At 42.9% G+C, this 23,933-nt stretch overlaps 1 protein-coding gene across 2 annotated transcripts in view; it reads left to right on the top strand.

Moving 5' to 3' along the window:
• The window catches only part of palm1a (paralemmin 1a), a 266,525-nt gene that overhangs the window by 37,316 nt on the left and 205,276 nt on the right, over positions 1-23,933 (top strand). Inside the window, exon 1 of one of the 2 annotated variants that reach the window (XM_043683614.1) lies at positions 9,797-9,915. The exons of the other annotated variant lie outside the window; for it this stretch is intronic. The gene's annotated coding sequence lies outside the window, so the exon portion shown is untranslated. Of the gene's footprint in view, positions 1-9,796; positions 9,916-23,933 lie in introns of those variants that run through there. 2 annotated transcript variants of the gene reach the window in all.

Here is a 23,933-nt window from a genome sequence, read left to right as displayed (position 1 = left end):
TAGTTGTAGGTGAGCACTTTGGGGAGAGTAACCATAATTCCGTAATGTTTAGTTTAGTGATGGAAAGGGATAGGTCCATGCCACAGTTCAAGAGTTATCGATGGGACAAGGGCAATTATAATGCGATTAGGCAAGAATTAGGATGCATAGAATGGGGTAGCAAAATGCAGGGGATGCAGACAATGGAAATGTGGAGCTGGTTTAAGGAACAGATATTGCGTGTTCTTGATAGGTATGTCCCTGTCAGGCAGGGAGGAAGTGATAAGGTAACAGAACCGATAAGGTAATGGAACCGTGGTTTACAACAGAAATTGTTAAGCAGAAGAAGGAGGTTTATGTGTTGATGAGGCAAGATGGTTCAGATGAGGCAATGGAGAGATACGGATCAGTTGGGAAGGATTTAAAGAGAGAGTTAAGAAGAGCAAAGAGAGGACACGAGCAGTCTTTAGCAAATAGAATAAAGCTTTCTGTAGGTATGTGAGGAATACAAGGATGACTAAGGTAGGAATAGGGCCAGTCAAAGACAGAAGTGGGAAGTTGAGTGTGGACCCTGTAGAGATCGGACAGGTGGTAAACGAACATTTTTCATCGGTTTTCACTCAGGAAAAGGAGAATATTGTAGAGGAGAAGAATGTGGTACGAGATATTAGACTAGAAAGGATTGAGGTTAGTTACAAACAGGTGTTATCAATTCTAGAAGGAGTGAAAGTAGACAAGTTCCCTGGGCTGGATGGGATTTATCCGAGGATTCTCTGGGAGGAGATAGCAGAGCCATTGGCTTTGATACTGGAGTCATCATTTTCAATAGGTTTAGTACCTGGAGGATTGCAAATGTTGTGCCATTGTTCAAGAAGGGCAGTAGAGATGACCCAGGTAATTATAGATCAGTGAGCCTTACTTATGTTGTAGGAAAGGTTTTGGAAAGGTTTATAAGAGATAAGATTTATAATCATCTCGCAAGCAACAATTTGATTTCAGATAGTTAACATGGTTTCGCCAAGGGCAGGTCATGTCTCACAAACCTCATTGAGTTTTTTGAGAAGGCGACCAAGCATGTAGATGAGGACAGGGCAGTTGACATGGTATACATGACTTCAGGAAAGCCTTTGATAAGGTTCCACATGATAGGCTGATGGAGAAAGTGCAGAGGCATGGAATTGAGGGTGATTTAGCAGTTTGGATTAGAAACTGGCTTTCTGAAAGAAGGCAGCAAGTGGTGGTTGATGGAAAATATTCAGCTTGGAGTCCGGTTACTAGTCGTGTGCCACAAGGATCTGTTTTGGGACCACTGCTGTTTGTCATTTTTATAAATGACTTAGACGCAGGCATAGGTGGATGACACTAAAATCGGTGGAGTAGTGGACAATTTAGAAGACTGTTAGAGGTTGCAGGAGGATTTGGATAAACTGCAGAATTGGGCTGAGATGTGGCAAATGGAGTTCAATGCAGGTAAATGTGAGGTGGTGCATTTTGGGAAGAATAACAGGAAGGCAGAGTACTGGGTCAATGGAAAGATTCTTGGTCGTGTGGGTGTGCAAAGGGATCTTGGAGTCCATGTACATAGATCCCTGAAAGTTGCCACCCAGGTGGATAATGCTGTGAAGAAGGCATACGGTGTGTTTGGTTTCATTGGTGGAGGGAATGAGTACCAGAACCACAATATCATGTTGCAACTGTATAAAACGCCCGTGCGGCCACACTTGGAATATTGTGTACAGTTCTGGTTGCCGGCCACACTTGGAATATTGTGTACAGTTCTGGTTGCCCCATTACAGGAAGGATGTGGAAGCATTTGAAAAGGTGCAGAGGAGATTGACCAGGATGTTGCCTGGTATGGAGGGAAGGTCTCATGAGGAAAGGCTGAGAGACTTGGGTCTGTTCTCATTGGAAAGAAGAAGGCTAAGGGGGGATTTGATAGAGACATACAAGGTGATCTGAGAATTATAAACTGAAATAAGTTTTCCTAGGATGATGATGTCAGCTTGTACGAGAGGGCATAACTTACAAATTGAAGGGTGAGAGATTTAAGACAGATGTCAGAGGAAAGTTCTTTACGCAGAGAGTGGTAGGGTGTGGAATGCCCCACCTGCTAATGTAGTCAACTCAGCCACATTAGGGAGATTTAAACAATCCTTAGATAAGCACATGGATGATTTTGGGATAGTGTGGGGGGGGGGGGGCGAACTGAGAATAGTTCACAGGTCAGCGCAACATTGAGGGCCGAAGGGCCTGTTTTGTGCTGTATTGTTCTATGTTCTATGTTCTAATGTGCAAACTCCACATAGACAGTCACCCAATGCTGGAACTAAACCCTGCTCCCTGGAGCTGTGAGGCAGCAGAGTTAACCACTGAGCCATCATGCTGCCCATTGTCAGATATTATCTATTATCAGATAATTGTTTATGATCTGATGCCATGATAATAATGTAGCTTCCCTTTTTATGATGTTGCTTACAGCACAACAGACATTTCTGACATGCTCTCCATTCCCAAAGATGATAAATATCTGACTATTATTACTTCCCGGTTAAATCTTACAGTCAGATTTATATATGATTACACAAACATCACAATACGAATGTTGAGCTTGTTTGGCATTTTTGATATAGAAAAGCATCCCAATGCATTTTGCAGAGGCAAATAGGCAAATAGATCAAAGAAACAAAGTGTCAGTGCCATGGTAAAAGAGATCGGAGAGGCCACTGGTTACTTGGTGAACTAACATTGATTTTAAGAGTTTTGAAACATAGACGGAAAGGCAGACAGCTGAAATTATTTAGATTAGATTCCCTACAGTGTGGAAACAGGCCCTTCAGCCCAACCAGTCTACACCGACCCTCTGAAGAGTAACCCACCCAGACCCATTTCCTCTCTGACTAATGCACTTAACACTATGGGCAATTTAGCATGGCCAATTCACCTGACCTGTATATCTTTGGACTGTGGGAGGAAACCCACGCAGACACAAGGAGGATGTGCAAACTCCCCACAGACAGTCACCCAAGACTGGAATCGAACCTGGAACCCTGGTGCTGTGAGGCAATAGTGCTAGCCACTGAGCCACCGTGCCACCTATTTAGCATAGAGATGAGGAGAAATGACTTGCGATGCCATGGTGACTCAGTGATTAGCACACTACCTCTCAGTGTCAGGGACCCCGGTTCAATTCCAGCTTCAATTGACTGTCCGTCTGGAGTTTATACATTTGCTCTGTGTCTGCGTGGGTCTCCTCCGGGTGTTCTGATTTCCTCTCACAGTTCAAAGATGATTGGTTAAGTAGTAAATTCCACATAGTGTCCAGGAATGTGCAGGCTGGGGTGGGTTTGGTTGGGATGTTGTACTAAGGTTCAGTGTGGACTTGATAAGCTAAATGACCTGCCTCCAAATAATAGGAGTTGCATGACTTCACTTGAAGGGCTGTGATCCTTAGCAATTCTATCTCCTGGGAGGTTGTGGATGTGGTTGTTGAATACATTCAAGGCTAGGTTAGATGGATTTTTAGCCTCTGAGGGAATCAAGGGTTCAGTGATTAGGTGCAGGGGTGTGATTAAAGCCCAATATTGGCCATGATCATATTAAATGGAAGACCAAGGTTGAGGGGCCAAATGGCCTGCTTTTGCCTTTTTCTTGTGTTCTTGTGAAGGGACTTTGGTTGAGATTGGCAGAGATAAGACTGTAACAACAGAAGACATCCATCAGTGGGTGTGAAGGGTGGTTAGCATTGCTGCCTCAAAGCGCCAGGGACTGGAGGTCGATTCCACTCCCAGGTATGTTCTCCCTGCATCTGTGTGAGTTTCCTCTGGTTGCCCTGGTTTCCTCCCATAGCCCAGTAATGTGCTGATGGATTGGCCATGGGAGATTGTGACTGAAAACAATGCCCTTTGACATCTAGTATTCAGCTGTGTGTAAATATCAATGATACAATCTATAACAGTTTATTAATATCTAGCCTCTGCAGGCTTACAAAATGTCATGTTTTTTTCAATACGTTTCAGGATTCACACATTAGGATCACCTCTAATTCATCGTGAACATCTCCTGGGGAGATATAATCACCCTCAGTAAAGAATAAAGGTTGATTCAGCACACAATGAGCTAAAAAAAAACATATTTTATCATGGTCCAAAAATTTCAGGGAGAAAACAAGACTTTCACAGACTTCACAATGTGATGTTTGTGCATAACAGAGGCAATTTTCAGAGGGTCTGATCATAACTCAACAGAAGACCAGTTAAACAGCAATACACAAAGCGAGTTAATCAGACTATCAAATAAAGAACTATTCACCAATTAAATACAAGATACAATGGTGAATCCTTTTGGAAGGATCAGTTGACGAGATTAGTTCAGTTTGTTGATGATCACATGTCCATTAATATTTGACCATAAAAATCAGATTAGTCTGGCTTTTATATCCTGAGGGACCAGTAGATACAAGAGCTTGGGAAGGGTCCATCTCCAGCTTGTGGGTATAAAAACGAACCACTTTGCTTTAACAACGTACTCTCTATAATCACTGCCATATCATAAAGTGCAAGGCTGCTGAAATGTTCCCTGTTTTCTGCAGGATGAGAGCTGTGCTTCCATCGCAAGCTAACTTAAGCATATTAAACTAGAAAGAGTACAGAAAAGATTTACCAGGATGCTACCTGGACTGGAAGTTTTGAGTTATAAGGAGAGCGGCTGGATAGGTTGGGACTTCTTTTCCTGGAGTGCAGGAGATTGAGGGGAGACCTGATAGAGGTCTGTAAAATGAGAGGTGTAGGTAAGGTAGATAGCCAACAGCCTTCCCATGGTGGGAGAGTCTAAACTGGAGGGTATAGGTTTAAAGTGAGAGGGGAGAGATACAAAAGGGTCCAGAGGGGAATTTGTTCACACGAGAGTGGTGAGTGTCTAGCGGAAGAGCAAATCTTTTTCAAGGGTGAGCATTCATCAAAGAGACATAGCAGTCGATTAACAAAATGTAAGATCAAATTGTTGCAGCTGGTGGACTCTATACTAAAAACAAAAAAAAATGTCTGGAACAGGCTGCCAGAGGTAGAGGTGGAGGCAAGTACAGTTTTATCATTTAGGAAACATTTGACAAGTACATGGAATAGATATGGAGGGATATGGAATAATTGCAGGCAAGTGGGACGAGATTAATTGTGAAAACTGGGTGGCATAGACAAATTGTTCCGAAGGGCTGTAAAACTCTATGACTCCTCCTCCTACTTGCATTGCTAAACTTCCTACAGGAGTTAGCTGCATCTTTCCATTTGAAGAAAGCATTTGTCCACTCAAACTGATTCTCAAACTATTTCTCCTCAGCAGCCAGTGAACATTTGCAGCTGAGGTTAGAGGCAGAATGCCAAGAATATTTAGGGGGTAGGGCACGGAGCTTTCATTCTGCGGAGGCTTGAAGATAAAGTTTCAGTTGGCACTCGCTCAATCTAAACTGGCATGGGTGCTTGGAGGTAGAATAATCTGTCCAGTCTGCAGGGTAGACAATGAAGTTGGTGTTGTTATTAGTTCATGAAAAGATGAAAGGATAATTCAGGTACATTAGTGTGAATACGTAGCACTTGGCATATTCTTTCAGTCCTGTTGCCAGTACAGTTTTGGAGCTTCACAGTTAAGTTTTCAAAACCTGACCTTATTATTTTAACAGACTGAGTGACAGCTCAAACATAGAGCTTCAAGTGAACGCACTGTCCGGATTAATATTAGGAGAGAGAGGAGAATCTCAGGGGGTTTGAACTTCTTGTGTCCTTGCTTTCTCTCTGTAACCACTCTTGAGCAAGCCAGAAGACAATAAAATGACTGGCAGTAATTCAGTAAACTATCAATGCATTTGGTGTGTATCTCAGTGGGCATGCTCCTGAGACTACGTAATGGGGTGATTTCAATCTGACCCATCTAATGGTGGGTTCCAACCATCCACTGTTGGATGTCAATGAGAAAGAAAATTCAGTGTGTTAAAACAGACAGTCGGTCTAATCAAATAAAACCAGAAATTCTTGGCAAAACTCAGCTGGTCTGGCCGCATCCTTGGAGAGGAAACAGAAGAAGGGTCACTGGACTTGAAACGTTTCACCAGCAATTTTTATTTTAGTTTATTTAGATCTCCAGCATCCGCAGTTACGGAGTCATAGAGTCATACAGCACACAAATAAATTCTTTGTTCCAACCAGTCCATGCTGATCATAATCCCATCTAAACTTGTCCCACCTGCTTGCATTGGTCCATATTCCTCTGAACATTTCATATCCATGTATTTATCCAAATGTATTTTAAATGCTGTGACTGTGACTTCCTCTGGAAGTTCACTCCACATACAAACCACTCTCTGTGTAAAAAGGTATATTTTTAAAATCTTCATCCTCTCATCTTAAAAATATGCACCTTAGTCTTGAAATACCCCACAATAGGGAAAAGCTATCTGCAAATCCTCTTACCATACCCCTCATGAGTTTATAAACCTCTATAAGGTCACCCCTCAATCTTCTACTTTCCGGTGAAAAAATGTCCCAGCCTATCCAGTGTCTCCTTTTAACTCAAACCCTCCTGACCTGGCAACATCCTAGTAAATTTCTTCTGTACCCTCTCCAGCTTTATAATTTCCTTTCTATAACAGGGTACAGTACCCCAGAAGAGGCCTCACTTCCTGTAAACCTCAGTATGAGATCCCAACTTCGAACTCAAAGGTCTAAGCGATGAAGTTCTTGGTTTTATTGTAATCAATCTAATCAATGGATAAGTTGAGTCAAGGAGACAGGATTTGAAGGTTCATTCTGCAACCCATCTGTGTCACCAGTTCCTGCAGAGTGAATCATGCCACGGTAAAGAAACAAAGAACTTGTATTTCTGGAGTTCATTTTGTCCAAAGCACCTCAAGTTCAATTAAGTACATTTCGTGGACTGCGGTCACCATTACACTACAGGAGCAAGTTCCCACAAATGCCACTCTGAGAAATCATCAGTTCAACTGCTTTAGATGACGATAGTGATATAAATGAGCTCTCTGTGAAAAGTGCCTTGGGATTTGTTTAAGCCCCTCAGAGCACAGAGCTGAGTAACACCTCACATGAACATTTCGCAAAACTGCATCCTTCTGGCACAGAGACAAGAACACTATGACTGAGCCATAGCTGCCACATGAGGGATAATATGCCTCCACTGGCAGAAGGGTGTAACTAAGAGTGATAAGTTAATATAGACAATTTTCATTTGACATGGGAAGAGTTGCCAGCAGATGTGTAGAAGATTAACAATGCATTTCTTATAGTAGATAGAAGTCTATAAAATTATGAGAGGAATAGTTAGGGTTTTCAGAATCTTTGTCCCAGAGTTGAAATGTCTACTTTGAGGGGGCATGCATTTAAGGTGGGATGGGAGAAATTTAAAGGAGATGTGAGGGGCAAGATTTTGAACAGAGAGTGGTAGGTGCTTGCAATGCTCTGCCAGGGTTGGTGGCAGTGGCAGATATGATAGGGGCTTTTAAGGGGCTTTTAGATAAGCACATGAATAAGCAAGAATGGAGGGATATAGACTGTGAGCAGGCAGAATGAATTAGTTCAATTTGGTGTCAAGTTCAGCACAGCATCATGGGCCAAAGGGCCTGTTCCTGCGCTGTATTATTCTATGTCCAATTATTAGCATGACACCACACAATATCTCACTCCTTTAATACACCCCACAATATCAAAAAGATTTACTCCTCCTCTATAAAGTATTTTGGTTTCTTCTTCAATTCTTTAAATCAATTTCTTCAGCCCAGAATCTAGTATAATAACCAACTAACCACATTGTTAAAGCAGCCAGCTTTTCCAGCTTATGATCCAAGTCTATTAATTGAATTTCCAGCACTGCATTCTGCAGTGATAGTTTAATATTGGAATGACTACAAGTGTTTCAAAGCTGCAAGGGAGTACACAGTAGGAATGTAGAATGTTCCTTTCTTTCAGCTTTCCATCCTTTATTCCCAGCTCTAGCCTGTGCAACTTAAAAGGACTTTGCTTTCATTGACAACACAATGGAAAAGTAAAGACTTGAACTTCACAACCTCAGCATATCTCAAAAAGTGTTTTACAGCCAATTAAGTTCTTTTGTAATGTGTGTACAACAAGATTCCCAATACAGCAGTGTGATAATGATAGAATAACCTGTTTCCATAAGTTGCTTAAGGGACAAATATTGGTCAGAACATCAGATTTAACTCTTTGGCTTCCATTCAAAGTAATGTCATGGGATTATCCATCATGGAGCAGACAGAGCCTCCATTTGACACTGCCAGTTGCGCCATCCTCCTTCGATTTGTGAGTCAATCATTTCAATGGAACCTGTTACTAAACCTGACGCGCGAAGAATACAGAGCCAAACACAACTAAGTTCACAACTTGTGTTGAAAGACATGACTTGAGCTAACTGTACAATTTCGTCTGACTCTCTTGATTCATTTTCCTCAATATTAAAATACTCATATATTTTCCATAAAAATAATGCAATAAGACCAGAAGAAGTAGGAGCAGAGTAGGCCGTTGAGTTCATCGAGTCTGCTTCACCATTGAATGGCTGATCTGATAAACCTCAACTCCACCTTCATTGATTTTAACAATTTATTTGGCTGCCCATGTCAAATATAGAGATATATACTGACTCATGCATTCACCCTCACGCATTCACACTCACACATATACACCTTCACACACACATTGACACATACTCACACATGCACACACACATTGGGCCTGCACACACATTCACATTCGCATTCACACAAACATACATTCACACACACACGTGCACACACATTTACAACTCACACATTCAAACACACTCATACTTACTCACTCACACATAGACATTAACACACATATATTTGTTCTAACAAACATACTTACATTCATAGTCATACTAACTCACATTTAGACTTGTACTCATTGACACACACAGTCACACTAATACATACCCTCACATACACATTGATACACACTCACAGTTACACACACATTCACATTCACACACATAGACAGTTGTACACACACATGCACATACTCACTTCACTCACCACAATGAGACAGTGGTGAATGGAGTACTAATCAAATAGGCTGTTTTATATAGGATGGTGCTGTGTTGTTGGAACTGCTGTAATCCAGGGAACCGGACGATATCTCACTCCTGACATATAGAAGGTGAAAAAGCACTGGGAAGGCAGAAAGTGAGTTACCTATCACAGAAATTACAATCTCTGAATTCCTGTTGACACCACAATACTTACCTGACTGGTCCAGTTCAGTTTCAGCTCACTGCATATGGCACGCCCTCTGATTTGGTGGCAGAGTGTGGGAGACGGAATATAGAGTTAAATCAAATGAGGTCTTGGACAGATTTAAAAGTGAGGATGGAAGAGTTTAAATTGTTCTGTGGGAATGGGAAAAGGGAACAGTACAGGTCAGCACAAGAATGACTGATCCAATCTGTTTTCCACACAATTGGTATTTCGTTGCTAGGTTTTGAGTTAAGAGCATTTATCAACAGGGCTCAAGTTTATCAGTATCCATGAATTTCCTGACATCTGGTCTATGCAGAGAGCCAGAAATCTCATTGCCGGGACTTCGCCAGGAACAGAGTTTGTAGACAAACTCAGTGGTGAGGTTCCAGTATGTCAACATCATGTAAACACAGGCAACCAGTTTAACAAGCAGATTATCAACTGGACTGGATACTATGTTGACAGATTCTTTAACCTTGATGACTAAACAGTAAATAAATCAACTTTTAATGAGAAAGCCAGCCAAAGGTTCAAAGTTCAAATCTTACTCTAGCTGAATTGAGCTGAAGACATGATGGGACTGATCAAAACACTGAGGCTCAGTGACACTAGGTTTGATTTTTAAAAGCTCGTAAAAGTGGAAGAAGAAAAAGCTGAGGAAGGTGAGCAGTTCCACTGTTTTATCACATCATTGTTTCATTGACTAAAGTAAATGATGACCAATTTAGCTGACATAGACTTTGTCCACTGACAGTGACTTCATGTGCTTAACTAATTAGGAAAATAATGTGAAGGAGTATGAGAGGAATTATTTGCTATGCAAAATCAATGGAGTATAGTGTAGTCACTGTTGTGATATTGGAAATTGTGGCAGTCAACTTGCATACAGCAAGATCTACAAACAGTGATACTCAGATAATCTATTTCCAAGTAACATGGCTGGCACCATTTTGAAAAGGAGAAAGTGAGGACTGCAGATGCTGGAGATCAGAGCTGAAAAATGTGTTGCTGGAAAAGTGCAGCAGGTCAGGCAGCATCCAAGCATCTCCTGCTCCTAGGATGCTGCCTGACCTGCTGCGCTTTTCCAGCAACACATTTTTCAACCATTTTCAAAAGGCCTAGACAATGGGTGTCCAAAGCATTTGCCTGTTTCAGGCACCTGTCTTACCTGATGTGGTGTTGCTGGTGTTGGACTGAAGTGGACAAAGTCAGAAGTCACATGACACCAGGTTATAGTCCAGCAGGTTAATTTCAAATCACACTAGCTTTCAGAGCATTGCCCCTTCCTCAGGCACAGGTTTACACCTGATGAAGGGGCTGCACTCCGAAAGTTTGTGATTTCAGATGAAACTGTTTATTTGAAATCACAACCTGTGTTGTGTGATTTTTGACTTGTAAATAGGACACAGATTGCCATTTTAGGTAGAGGTTTTATAATGCTCATTGTGATTGGCTCCATGGGCAAAAGCCCAACAAAAGGAAGAAATCTTGTGGGCCCCAAAGGAGGAGGGGAGCAATCAGAAACCACACAAATAATTTCACCAAAATCAAACGCTTATTTACAGTTAAAGTGTGACATACATTTGAGAGTAATGTTCAGACACAGTCTGTGCCTTGAGTGTTACATTGCAGAGAGCCTGTGGTCTTGTGACAACATCCTGCTGCCTGGCTCATGTGTACATTGAGTTCTTAAAAGGGCATCAGTTCCAAAGATGATTGTACACAATAACAGGAAGTAGAGAGAAGAATACAGGTGGTATTTCTAACCTGTACTAGTGACATGTCACAAGGATCAGTGCTATAGAATCTGAAGTATTTGCAAGCGATATTCCAGACCTAGACAAAGAGACAAGGAATCCAAGTCTGCTGATGATCCAAAATGAATTAGGGATGTAAACCGTGAGGCAGACACAACGACAGTACAAAATGGTTAAGTGAGTGGCATCAAGGTGACAGTAAGAATATTATTTAGCAAAGTGTGAGCTTATTCACTTTGGTTGGCCTCATAAAAGAAGGACAAAAGGCTCGAACAATGTCTTGGCCAGCAATTAAAAAAGCAAGTTACCTGTGTGTCTTTATTGTGAGGGGTTTCGATTACAAGAGCAAGTAAACCTTGCTACTAATGCACTGCAGCTTGGTAAGAACGTATCAGGAATTTTAGACTGCATATTTAAGGAAAGATATAGGATGGGGCGGTGGGGCAGTAGTTCAGTGGTTAGCACTGCTGCCTCACAGAACCAGGGACCCAGGTTTGATTCCACTCTCAAGTGACTGTCTGTGTGGACATTCTCCCCGTGTCTGCATGGGTTTCCTCTGCGTGCTCCAGTTTTCTCTCTCAGTCCAAAGGTGTGTAGGTGGATTGGCCATGCTAAATTTCCCTCGAGTATCCATGGATGAGCAACCTAGGGGGATTAGCCATGGGAAATGCAGGGTTTCAGGGATGGACTGAGTCTGGATGGGATTCTTTTCAGACAATCAGTTTGGACTTGATGGGCTGAATGGGCTGCTTCTGCACTGTAAGGATTCTATGATCCTATGCTCTTAATTTCCTGAAGAAGGTACTGCACAGGTTCCTGACATTGATTCATGAGTTGACTTATGATGAGCTGCTGAGAAAATTGTGTCTATAATCTCGAGAGTTGCGAAGAATGGAAGGTGAGCTCATTGATACACAAATGATTCTGACAGAGCACACATTATGAGATGCTTCCCCTCTAGCCGGGGAATCAGAAATACAGAGGCACAGACTCAGGATGAGGTGTTGATCATTTATGGCTGAGATGGGGAGAAATATCTTCATCCAACGGGATCTTTGGAATTGTCGACCCCAGGGTTATGGATGCTCCATTGCTGAATAGATTCAAGGCTGGGTCAGGCAATTTGCTCTCTTAGGGAATTGTGGAATATAGAGTCATAGAGATGTACAGCATGGAAACAGGCCCTTCAGTCCAACTTGTCCACGCCGACCAGATATCCCAACCCAATTTAGTCCCATCTACCAGCACCTGCCCCATGTCCCTCCAAACCCTTCCTATTCATATACCCATCCAAATGCCTCTTAAATGTTGCAATTGGGGAACTAAGAGGCAAGCTGGGCTGAAACAGACGATTGGTCATTATTGTACTTAATGGCAGAGGGGACGCGACGGATGAATGGTCTATTCCTGCTTCTGGTCCTTTTGTTGGTAGTTCTTGATGACATCTAGAGGTTATAGAGTCATAGAGATATACAGCACAGAAACAGACCCTTCGGTCCAACTCGTTCATGCTGAACAAATATCCTAAATTAATTTGCCAGCATTTGGCCCATATCCCGCTAAACCCTTCCTATTCATATACCCTCCAGATGCCTTTTAATTGTACTGGCATCCACCACTTAACAAATATCCTAAATTAATTTGCCAGCATTTGGCCCATATCCCGCTAAACCCTTCCTATTCATATACCCTCCAGATGCCTTTTAAAAGTTGTAATTGTACTGGCATCCACCACTTCCTCTGGCAGCTCATCATGAACACACACCACCCTCTGCATGAAAAATGTTGCCCCTTAGGTTCCTTTTAAATCTTTCCCCTCTCACCTTAAACCTCTGCCTTCTAGTTTTCCCCTATCCTAGGAAATCGATTGTGGCTATTGACCCTATCCATGCCCCTCATGATTTTATAAACCTCTATAAGGTCACCCCTCAACTTCCGATGCTCAAGGGAAAATATCCCCAGTCTATTCAGCCTCTCCCTATAGCTCAAAGCCTTCAACACTGACAACACTTTTCTGAAACCTTTATGGTAGAGAAAAGGGCAATAGAAGGTTTTGAGCCAGCAAAGGCACTTCCTTGGGCCCTTACACACACCCCTGGGTCTCCACCAGAGAAAAATGAGAGGATGCCTAAAATCTGAGGCCTCTCTTAAACTTGGACGTTGTGCAGAGTGGACTTGGGGAAGGAAATTAGCTCACCAATATGGGTTGCTGGCGTTATGGCACAACAGACTGGACTTTTTGTGCCCAGCACAGACTTCAATTCCAGAATGGTTTCATTTCCTGAGGCCCCCTGCCCAGTTCATATAATACAAAGATCACTCAATACAAAAGTCAGCCCAGCTGCAAATTGGAGTTGTAACAAAAATAACAGACAAAACAATATTGAAGGAAGAGGAAGCCTCTGCAGTGTTGAGTACTGTGTTGAAAGCTTTAGCAGGCTCACAGTTGGCCACAGCGATGGGATTAGAGCTCGCAGAATAACGTTGCCATAGTCACCGCTTTTGGCTTTCAAAACTGTTTTCTCCACATTCTGAATTCCAAACTTTGGAGTGAGATCAGAATTAATGAAGTTGATTTTGTATGTGTGTGTGTGTGTTTGTGAGTGTGTGTGTGTGTGAGTGTGTGTGTGTGTGTGTTTCTGTGTGTATTCTTGTTTGTATGTTTTTGCATGCATGTGTGAGTGTAGGTGTCCGTTTATTGCCAATCCATAAATTATTTGGCAGTCTGGAAAGAGGTTGGGAATTCTGTCTCACTCCCTGCATTGGCTGGGGAAATATTGTTGGTAAATGGATTTGCCAAAACAAATCCTCCTTATCCATTCTGAGCACGTCCTTATCCATGGGATAGTTTAATCTTATCAGTTCTATTTCTAGATTTTGCTCTGGAGTGCTGGATATTTGCTAAAACTGTGAGATATCTCAAAATACCTTTTGTTCCGAAGCCTCCTGCTCCAAAGGTTTCAGCACTTAAGGCAGAGTGCTGCTCCCAGCTCAGCAGCCAAGCATTGCTCCATTGTTGGAGTTGTTTTTCTAAATGAAACCTTACGTGGAGGTTCCATCTGTGCTAACAGGTGGGAGGAGAAAGAGTCTGTTACACTACTGTCGAACAGAGGAGTTCTAGTGCGCCAGCGTCTATCCCTCAATCAGTATTGTTAACAAAAAATAATTTGGATTGTTCCATATTGCTGTCTGCTGGAGCTTCCTTTGTGCAAATTGGCTGTGGTGTTTCTGACAAGAATATCTACATTTTGAAAGTATGCTGTTAATTGTAAAAAGTTTTGAGCCATCACAAAAAGTTGCTGTACAAATATGAGATTTCCTGATCTCCATCTAGTTTCATTAAAGATTAATTTGCCCTGTGGAAGTTCTGATTTACAGTACTTACATCAAAATACTTCGATACTGATTTCTGTCACAAATGATACAAACAGAATCTCCTATTCCCTGATTGGAATGTGCCGGAAATCCTGGCTGTGTCCATTGTTGGTGTACAACCATAAGACCATAAGATGTAGGAGCAGAAGTAGACCATTCAACCCATTGAGTCTGCTCCACCATTCAACGGCTGATCTGATCATCCTAAACTCCTGCCTTTCCCCCATGACTCTTGATTCCCTTCCTGATTAAAATTCTATCATTCTCAGCCTTGAATATTATACTTAATGACCCAACCACGACAGCCCTCAATGGTAAGGAATTCCACTTTTTCACGACCCTTTAAGAGAAGAAATTCCTCCTCATCCCTGTCTTCACTGTGTGATCGCTTACTCTGAGATTATTCCCTGTTGTTCTAGACTCTCCCACAAGGAGAAACACACTCTCCACATTTACTTGGTCAATTCCTATAGGAACCTTGTACGTTTCGATAAGATTACCTCTCATTCTTCTGTACTCCAATGAGTCCATGTCCAACCTCCTCAACTTCTCCTCATAAGACAGTCCCTCCATATCCAGGATCAGCTAAGTGAACCTTCTTTGGATTGCCTCCAATGCCAGTATACCTTTCCTTATATACAGAGCCCAAAACTGTTCACAAGCATTGTACCTGGGGTCTGACTTGTACAGTTTTTGCAAGACCTCCTGATTTTTATACCCCATTTCCTTTGAAACAAAGACCAACATTTTAGTCTTCCCTTTTAATTACTGAACTGAGATACTAGCTTTTTGTGATTTGTGGATGAAGACTCACAAGTCCCTCTGTTCTGTAGCTTTCTGTTTAGATTAGATTTAGATTAGATTACTTACAGTGTGGAAACAGGCCCTTCGGCCCAACAAGTCCACACCGCCCTGCCGAAGCGCAACCCACCCATACCCCTACATTTACCCCTTACCTAACACTACAGGCAATTTAGCATGGCCAATTCACCTGACCTGCACATCTTTGGACTGTGGGAGGAAATCGGAGCACCCGGAGAAAACCCACGCAGACACGGGGAGAACGTGCAAACTCCACACAGTCAGTCGCCTGAGGCGGGAATTGAACCCGGGTCTCTGGCGCTGTGAGGCAGCAGTGCTAACCACTGTGCCACCGTGCCACCCACTGTTGTCTTCCTTCATTTCTCCATTCACTCCGATAAGGACACGGTGGCAGGAACTCAGATTGAACGGACTGCGAGTTGGTATGGTAAAGCAGTTTGGTACCTGTTTAAGATGAGCAGGTTAACTCATCAGCTTTCAGGCAGTCTCACCAGGGCCTTTAGTATTCATATACTAACATCGGGATCATTTCTAGGTCAGAGGCTTTATTTGGTGATTTTTTTACGCTGGTCAAGTCCATGAACATTAGCACAAGTTTCAGAAAAGGAATGTTTTCCCATTGCAGTTCCCCACGCCCTCACTCCCACAATAAGATTATTGTCCAGCTACTAATCCTGCCACCCTCCCAGCCGCTGGCATTCAGCTGAACTTAACTAATGTGATATTGTCAGCTCCCTGCATTCACACTTTAAGAAGTATCACATTGACTGGAAAGAGTTGTGGTGCATCCTGTGATCTATAGTATTGCTTTGGGGTGGACGGTGGCATTGTGATAATGTCAGTGAGCCAGTAATTCAGGGGCTCAGGCTAATGCATTGCGGGCCCTGGTTCAAATCCCATCAGGGCAAGGGTGGAATTTGAAAAATTGATCTGGGAAAACTCATCTCTCTGTTGGTGACTGTCATCTTATTTTTAAAAAGTCTGGTTCACTAATGTCCTTCAGGGAAGGAAGTCTGCCATCCTTACTTGGTCTGGCCTACACGTGACTTCAGACACTTGTAGAAGTGCATAAGATCATGAGAGGCATGGATAGGGTGAATGCACTCAGTCTTTTTCCCAGGGTTGGGGAGAGGGATCAATTTAGATTAGAGGGGAAAGAATAAAAGGGAACTTGAGGGGCAATATTTTTAACACAGAGCTGGAATGTGCTGCCAGTGGAAGTAGTTGAGGCAGGTACATTAACAGCATCTAAAAGGCATTTGGACAAAAACATAGGTAGGAAAAGTTTAGAAGGATATGGGCCAAATGCAAGGAAATGGGGTTAGCATGGATGGACAGTTTGGTTGGCATGGACCAGTTTGGGCCAAAGGGCCAGTCTCCATGCTGTAGGACTCTAGGACTCAATGACTCACAGCACTGTGAGCTTTTATAGGACTGCTGAAGGCCCTTCAGCCCATCTTATCTGCACCAGTTATATCAATCATCCATCTGCTCTCGTCGCAATTTTCCAGCACTTGGCCTATAGCCCTGTATGAGATGGCATTTTAACTGCTCATCTAAATACTTCTTATATCTTGATTGTTCATGGCTGTGCCACCCTTTCAGGCATCGAGTTCTCTATATCCACTCACTGCTGGGTGAAGTAATTTTCCTCAATAAACCTCCTACTCCTTGTCTTAAAACTGTAGTTGATCATAACTGCCCTCTGAAATGATTGTGCCAGCCAATCAGATAATTAGAGATGGACAATAAATGCCGGCCTCGCTAGTAATGTCCACATCCCATGAAAGAATTAAAAAACTACTTTACCATTGAGCACTTGACAATTTAATTAATGCTAAGTCAGTGAGGTCTCATTCCCAATGCTGGAAGTAAGTACTATTGTGAGAATAGGCACCTCCACTTTTCACTGTCAATCACACTGCTGGGAGAAAGTCAGGACTGCAGATGCTGGAGATCAGAGCTGAAAAATGTGTTGCTGGAAAAGCGCAGCACGTCAGGCAGCATCCAAGGAGCAGGAGAATCGACGTTTCGGGCATAAGCCCTTCTTCAGGACGATCACACTGCTGGGTCTACCTTGCAGAGTTGCTGCAGCACCCCTCATCTCCAATTACAGCTCTCTCTACCTGTGTTTCCTCTCTTGCGTCCTTTGACCAAGACATGAACTTTAATCAGAACCACATGAAGGGGACAGACAGCAGGCCCTGCCCCCGATGTGCTGGGATAATAAAGATTCAGCTGCTGCAGTGTGTTGCTAAAGCTCCCAGCCCAACCCCAGCTCTGTTGGCTGGAACGTAGAAGAGAGTTGCTCCTTGTTAGCCTGATTGATGGCGTTCAGTAGGGAGTATCCTGGGATCAGGCCAAAAATACTCTGATTCTGTGTCCTCCAGCCTGGTACCAACCAACAGCATCACCCCATGGGCGACCCTATCCTTCACTTTATACCTTCTCACTCTGTGTCCCTTTCAGTCTATATCCCCTTGCACAATACCCCCTCTCTTTATAACCCCTCACTGTAAAACCCTTCACTTTATACCTCCTCACTCTGTGTCACCTTCAGTCTATATCCCCTTGCGCAGCTCCCCCACTCTTTATAACCCCTTACTGTATAACCATTCACTTTATACCCTCCTCAATATATACTCCTCTCATTTTATCACTCACTCACTCACTTTATACCACCTTCGCTTTACACACTCTCTCACTATGCCCTCCCTCACTCTCTGCCCCTCAATCAACAGCTCTTTCTCAGTCAGTAACCCCCTGCTACACGATATGCACTGCACTCCATACTCCCCTCACCCATGCCCTGTTGCTCTTACCCAGTCATCTGCCTCCCTAATGCTCCAATTCTCTGTGACCCTGCTTCTCGTCTCCCCCAGCTCTCGGCTGTCTCTGCTGGCCAGATGGATTCAGCAAGGGACCAGAGGTAAGACAGTGATTTGCAACCCTTTGTGATGTGAACAGTCTGTCCTGTGAATGTGCATTCGTGCCCAGGGCTGTGTGAAATTAATTTGCCAAAAACAACGTAGCAGCTGCAGTGTGAGACCTTCCTTTATCATCTTTCAGGTTAAAGTCTCGGAAAGAGTGTGTGTCTAAGACACTGAAGTTATGCTGTAATTGTACAGCAAGCTGGTGAGGCCTCACTTGGAGTATTGTGTTCAGTTCTGGTCGCCTTGATATACGAAGGATGTTCTTAAACTGGAAAGAGTGCAGAAGAAATTTACAAAGACTCAATGGTCTGAGTTATGGGGAGAAGTTGGACAAGCTAGGGCTTTCTTCTGCAGAACGTAGGAGCCTGAGAGGGGAGCTTTTGGAGGTGTATAAGATCATGAGAGGCATGGTTAGGGTGAAAGCACTCAGTCTTTTTCCCAGGGTTGGAGTATTGAGGATTAGAGGGCATCAGTTTAAGGTTAGAGGGGAAAGAATAAAAGGGAACCTGAGGGGCAACATTTTTATACACAAAATGGGGTAGCATATGGAATGAGCTGCCAGCGGAAGGAGTTGAGGCGGGTACATTAACAACATTTAAAAGGCAATTGGGACAAATACATGGATAGGAAAGGTTCAGAAAGATTTGGGCCAAGTGCAAGGAAATGGAGTTAGCGTGAATAGACATTTTGGTCAGCAAGGACCAATTTGGGCCAAAAGGCCTATTTCCAGGCTGGAGGACTTTATGACTCTAAGACTCTAACCAATCCTGGTACGAGGTAAAAATTACCAGACAAAGTGATTAGGTCACTTTGTGGCCCTCTAGATCCTTTTTGTGCCTGCACTGCTGACTGACATAGCAGTGACCCCACCTCTGCAGCCAAACACAGGAGTTACAGAATAAAACAGGAAGGGTTTGAAAAACTCAGCAGCTCTGGCAATGTCAAACAGATCTCAACAGGACAATTCATTAGAGCTGTCAGAGCTTACGGTCAGAAAACTTCATGCACAGCCAATTGGAAATGAATAACAGGCCTAAATTAAAAGGCACAGGTAACTTGGAGAGTTGCAGATTTGGAGGATACCACAGAGGGGTCGCACTTTGAGGTGGCATGGTGGCCCAGTGGTTAGTGCTATTGCCTCTGAGCACCAGGGACCTGCATTCAATCCTAGCCTCGGGCAATTGTCTGTGTGGAGGTTGCACATCCTCCTAGTGCCAGCGTGGGTGTGTTCCAGTTTCCTTCTGCAGTCCAAAGATGTGCAAGTTAGGTTGATTAGCCATGGGAAATATAGGGTTACAGGGATCGGGTAGGATGGTGGGTCTGGGTGGGATGCTCTTTGGAAGGTCAGTGTGGACTTGATGGAATGAATGTCCTGCTTCCACAATGTAAGGATTCTATGCTACTTCTGAAATGTATTCATGATAAAAACAAATTGGCATGGGGCATCCTTAGGTTACAGAGTGGTATTGATGACTGTTGTAATATGGCCACTATCACCCACTAAGGTCCTGGAAACAGCAAAGAGTCAAATGATAAGCTCATCTTTTTTTTTTGTGATGGTGACTGGGGGATAAACTTTAACCTGAAGTGATGTGAGTTTGCCTCCAGCTGGATGTTTACCTGATCACCCAGAATGTCTGAAACTGAGTGGAGATGGTGACAGTGAAGAATCCAACAGTAATTTAGTACAGCTAACTATTATACACAAACATTACATTCCTAGGAATCCTCAGCAAATAACTCACATCCTAATTCCCAAAGTCTGTCCACCATCTACAAGGCACACGTCAGGAGTCATGATTTGGAGATGCTGGTGTTGGACTGGGGTGTTACAAAATTAAAAATCACACACCACCAGGTTATAGTCCAACAGGTTTAATTGGAAGCACACTAGCTTTCGGAGTGACGCTCCTTGTGCTTCCAATTAAACCTGTTGGACTATAACCTGGTGGTGTGTGATTTTTAACCACGTCAGGAGTGTGATGGTGTACTCCCCACTTGCCTGGATGGGTGCAGCCCCAACAACACTTCAAAATCTTGACACCATCAAGATTGTGTCAAAATGGGAAGAATGACTATGTGGTCCCACAATCAGAATTTAGGGATTTCAGATGTGGTAATCTCAGCATTCCTTCCAGTTTCATGTGCGAGTGAATACGGATTCAAAGGATAACACAGGTGAATGAGTGTCTGGAAAGATGGTGCAGGAGGGAGGTCTTTAGATTCCTGGGACATGAGACTGGATCTGGGGAAGATAGTACCTGGACAAATCAGATGGGCAGAGCTGGGACTGAGTTCCTCGACAGACATTTTATTTGTGTTGTTCAGAGGACATTGAACTAACTTGGTAGGGGAGTGGGAACCAAAGGAAGACAGTAGAGGATATTACTAGGGTTCGCAAAATACTTCGAGATGCAGTTATCATGGGTGTAGAGACAGCAGCAAATTAATCGGTGAAGTCAGACTAAGGAAGTAAGAAATGAAGTGTAAATCAGGGTTCATGTGGATTTTTGTGAATGTGGGGAGTGCAGTAAATAATTTTGAGGAGTTACAGGCACAGATTGCTATGTGGAAAAATGTTGTAGCAATAACAGAAACATGTCTCAAGGAAGGGTAGGGCTGGATGTTAAGTATTCCTGGGTGCAATGTGTTCAGAATAGCTAGAAGGGCAGTACTGGTTAAGGAGACCGTTGCAATTCTGGAGAAAGAGGAAGTCTCAGAGGTTTCAAGGATAGGATCTATTTGGCTGGAGCAAAGGAACAAAAAGATTGCAATGCTGGGTGAAGTCGGCTGTTAACTGAAAGGTTGGTGGCTTGTGCCCACCCAGGGACGCTCCTTTATGTCTATTTAGGAGCAGCACGGTGGCTTAGTGGTTAGCACTGCTGCCCCATAGCACCAGGGTCCCAGGTTCAATTCCAGCCTCAGGTGACTGTGTGGAGTTTGTACATACTCCCTGTGTCTGTATGGGTTTCCTCCGGATGTTCCAGTTTCCTCCCACAGTCCTGCAGGGCAGGTAAATTGGCCATGCTAAATTGCCCGTAGTGTTAGGTGCATTAGTCAGAGGGAAATGGGTCTGGGTGGGTTACTCTTTGGAGGGTCAGTGTGGACTGGTTAGGCTGAAGGATCTGTTTCCACACTGTGGAGAATCTAATCTAATCTAATCTATTAGAGCATCAACTGGTGGCAAGAACTTAGAGGAACAAATCTACAAGAAATTACAGAGACATGCCAGCATTAAAAAGTGGGGAGACTTTAAATATCCATAAAAGACTGAGGTAGTTGTAGTGTAATGGGCAGTGAGGGACATGTGTTTCTAGATTGTGTTCAGAATCCACGACAGCAGTATGCGTCCTGGCCAACAAGGAAGGTTGTCTGTCAGATTTGGTTTTTGGGAATGAAGTGTGCCAAGTAAATCGAACATCAATGGGAGATTGTTTAAGTGACAGTGATCATTGTATCAGAAGGCTCAGGATCATGACAGAGAATAATAATGGTTAATCCAGAGTAAGCAACTCAATTGATGGAGACCTGACTTCAGTGGGGCAAGGACAAAGTTGAACAAGATTAACTGGAATGAAAGGTTGGTGGGAAGAACAATAACTGAAAAACGGGCGCCCTTCAAAGAGGAGACAAATCAGGGGCAGTTGGGGTAAATTGCCTCAAATGGAAAAGGTAAAACAAATAAATCCACATCTCCATGGATAACAAAAGAGACAGAGATCCAGATAAAGAAGCAAAAGTGCGCTTTGTGACAGGCATCATAAGATACAATCCTGAAAGGCATTTGGATAAGTACATCGATAGGAAAGGTTTGGAGGGATACGGGCCAGGAGCAGGCAGGGGGGGCTAGTTTAGTTTAGGATTATGTTCAGCATGGACTGGTCAGACCAAAGGGTCTGTGTTCATGCTGTTTGACTCTATAATGAATACAAAGGTTAAGAGGGAAGGTGAAAAAGCAAATAAGAGAAGCAAAGAGAAGTTATGAGAAAAAATGTGCAGTAAACCTAAGCTGGTGTCCCAAAGTCTTCAATAGGCTTATAAATAATAAAAGAGTGATAAAAGAAGGAGTAAAGAAGCAAGATTTACAAATGGATGAGGTATTAAATGAATGCTTGCATTTGTCATTACCAAAGAGAGAGATTCTATCCAGACTAAGGTGACTGAAGAGGAAACTCTGTTGGCAAAAGAGTCCAACACTGATAAGCAAGGAATGTTGGATAGCCTGTTAGTATTTCAAGTTGATGCATTCATGATGTGATGCATTTGGAAGACATGAGTGTGGAAATTGCAGCGGGGCACTGGTCTGAATCTTCCCCAGACTCAGAGAAAGTTCCAGGAGACTGGAGAAAGTGCCAGGAGACTGGAGAAAGTGCCAGGAGACTGGAGAATTATAAACAGTGGTTTCGTTCAAGAAGCATTGCAAGGATAATCCCAGAAATTACAGACCAGTCAGTTTAACTTTTGTTGTGGGGAAAACATTGAGAGACAATTATTTGGGGCAAAATTAAGGGGAGAAAGGTTGATTCAGAAGACTCAAAATACATTTCTAAAGGGGGAATCATGTTTAACTAACTTACTGGATATTTTTGAAGAAGTAATAGAAAGACTCAATGTGGATGATGCTGTGGATGTGGTGTACATGGATTTCCAGAAGCCATTTGATACAACGCCACACAACAGACTTAGGAGGAAGGTTCTAGATTGTGGTATAAGAGGGACAAAAGCAACATGGATACCAAATTAATTGAGTGATAGAAATCAGAGAGAAATGGATAATGAATATTTTTTGGGTTGAAGGAAGGTTTTTGGAGCAAGGGGTTGGTATTGGGATCTTTTTTCCTGATATATATTAATGACCTGAATGGTCACTGCCCAACCAAAACAAAAACACAAAGCTGCCATGTTATCATAAAAATCCAATAGCACAGAATAGAAGAAGGAAACCTGTCCTTCTTATCTGACCTGAGCCTCCTGTGACTCCAGTTACAATTACACAATTGGCTGTGGGAATTTAGGAATTAGTAGTAAATGATGCTTTGCAAGTCTTTTATCGTGTAGCTTGATGCCACACTGTCAGCTTGGGTTTGTTACAGATTGTTGAGAAGGTAAAGTTTAAGACTGTATTTAGGCTAACACAAAGTAACACTATCTATTATACATTGACACTAAATATTGTTTGGATGTGGTAATCAGATCTATCCCGGTTCTGAGTTACAGTTACATGGATTAAGGACTAAATTATCTTCTTCATGCATGTCCTCTTAAGACTCTCTGTCTCATTCTGCAGTGTGTTGTTGCAGCGTGCAATCACCCTCCAGAGGGCATTAATTCTGCCCATGCTGTGCTATTTATACTCAGTGATATGCAGCTCTGTGACATAATTTCAAGGCTACTCCAGGGTCCTGTTGCCCTCGCACAACAGCTTATGCCACCCATGTCCTGAGAATAACTTTACAAAACTTTAGATGATCACTTCCATTGCAATGGCTATTCTCATGGTCACATGGTGGTAATTAATGATATTTTAAAACAGGAGAAGGAATGAATGGACTCAACAATGAGTTTTCATTGGATTAATGTGAAGCTAGCATCTGTTTCACCACTCATGATAGGTATAGATTCAAATAGTACTGTCACCATCTTTACTGTTTAATCATCGTTTGGGTGAGACGTCACTGAAGGTATGCCTGAGCTTTAAGATTGACGGTGAAGATCATTGGGTCTTTGTCTGACAGTAGCAGGTAATTTGGCCAAAGTCCTGAACAATGATCCTCCCTAAACCAACATCACCAA

The sequence above is a fragment of the Chiloscyllium plagiosum genome, chromosome 48 (assembly GCF_004010195.1).
Source record: "Chiloscyllium plagiosum isolate BGI_BamShark_2017 chromosome 48, ASM401019v2, whole genome shotgun sequence".
Taxonomy (NCBI): domain Eukaryota; kingdom Metazoa; phylum Chordata; class Chondrichthyes; order Orectolobiformes; family Hemiscylliidae; genus Chiloscyllium; species Chiloscyllium plagiosum.
This window is presented reverse-complemented; position numbering and strand designations above follow the sequence as displayed.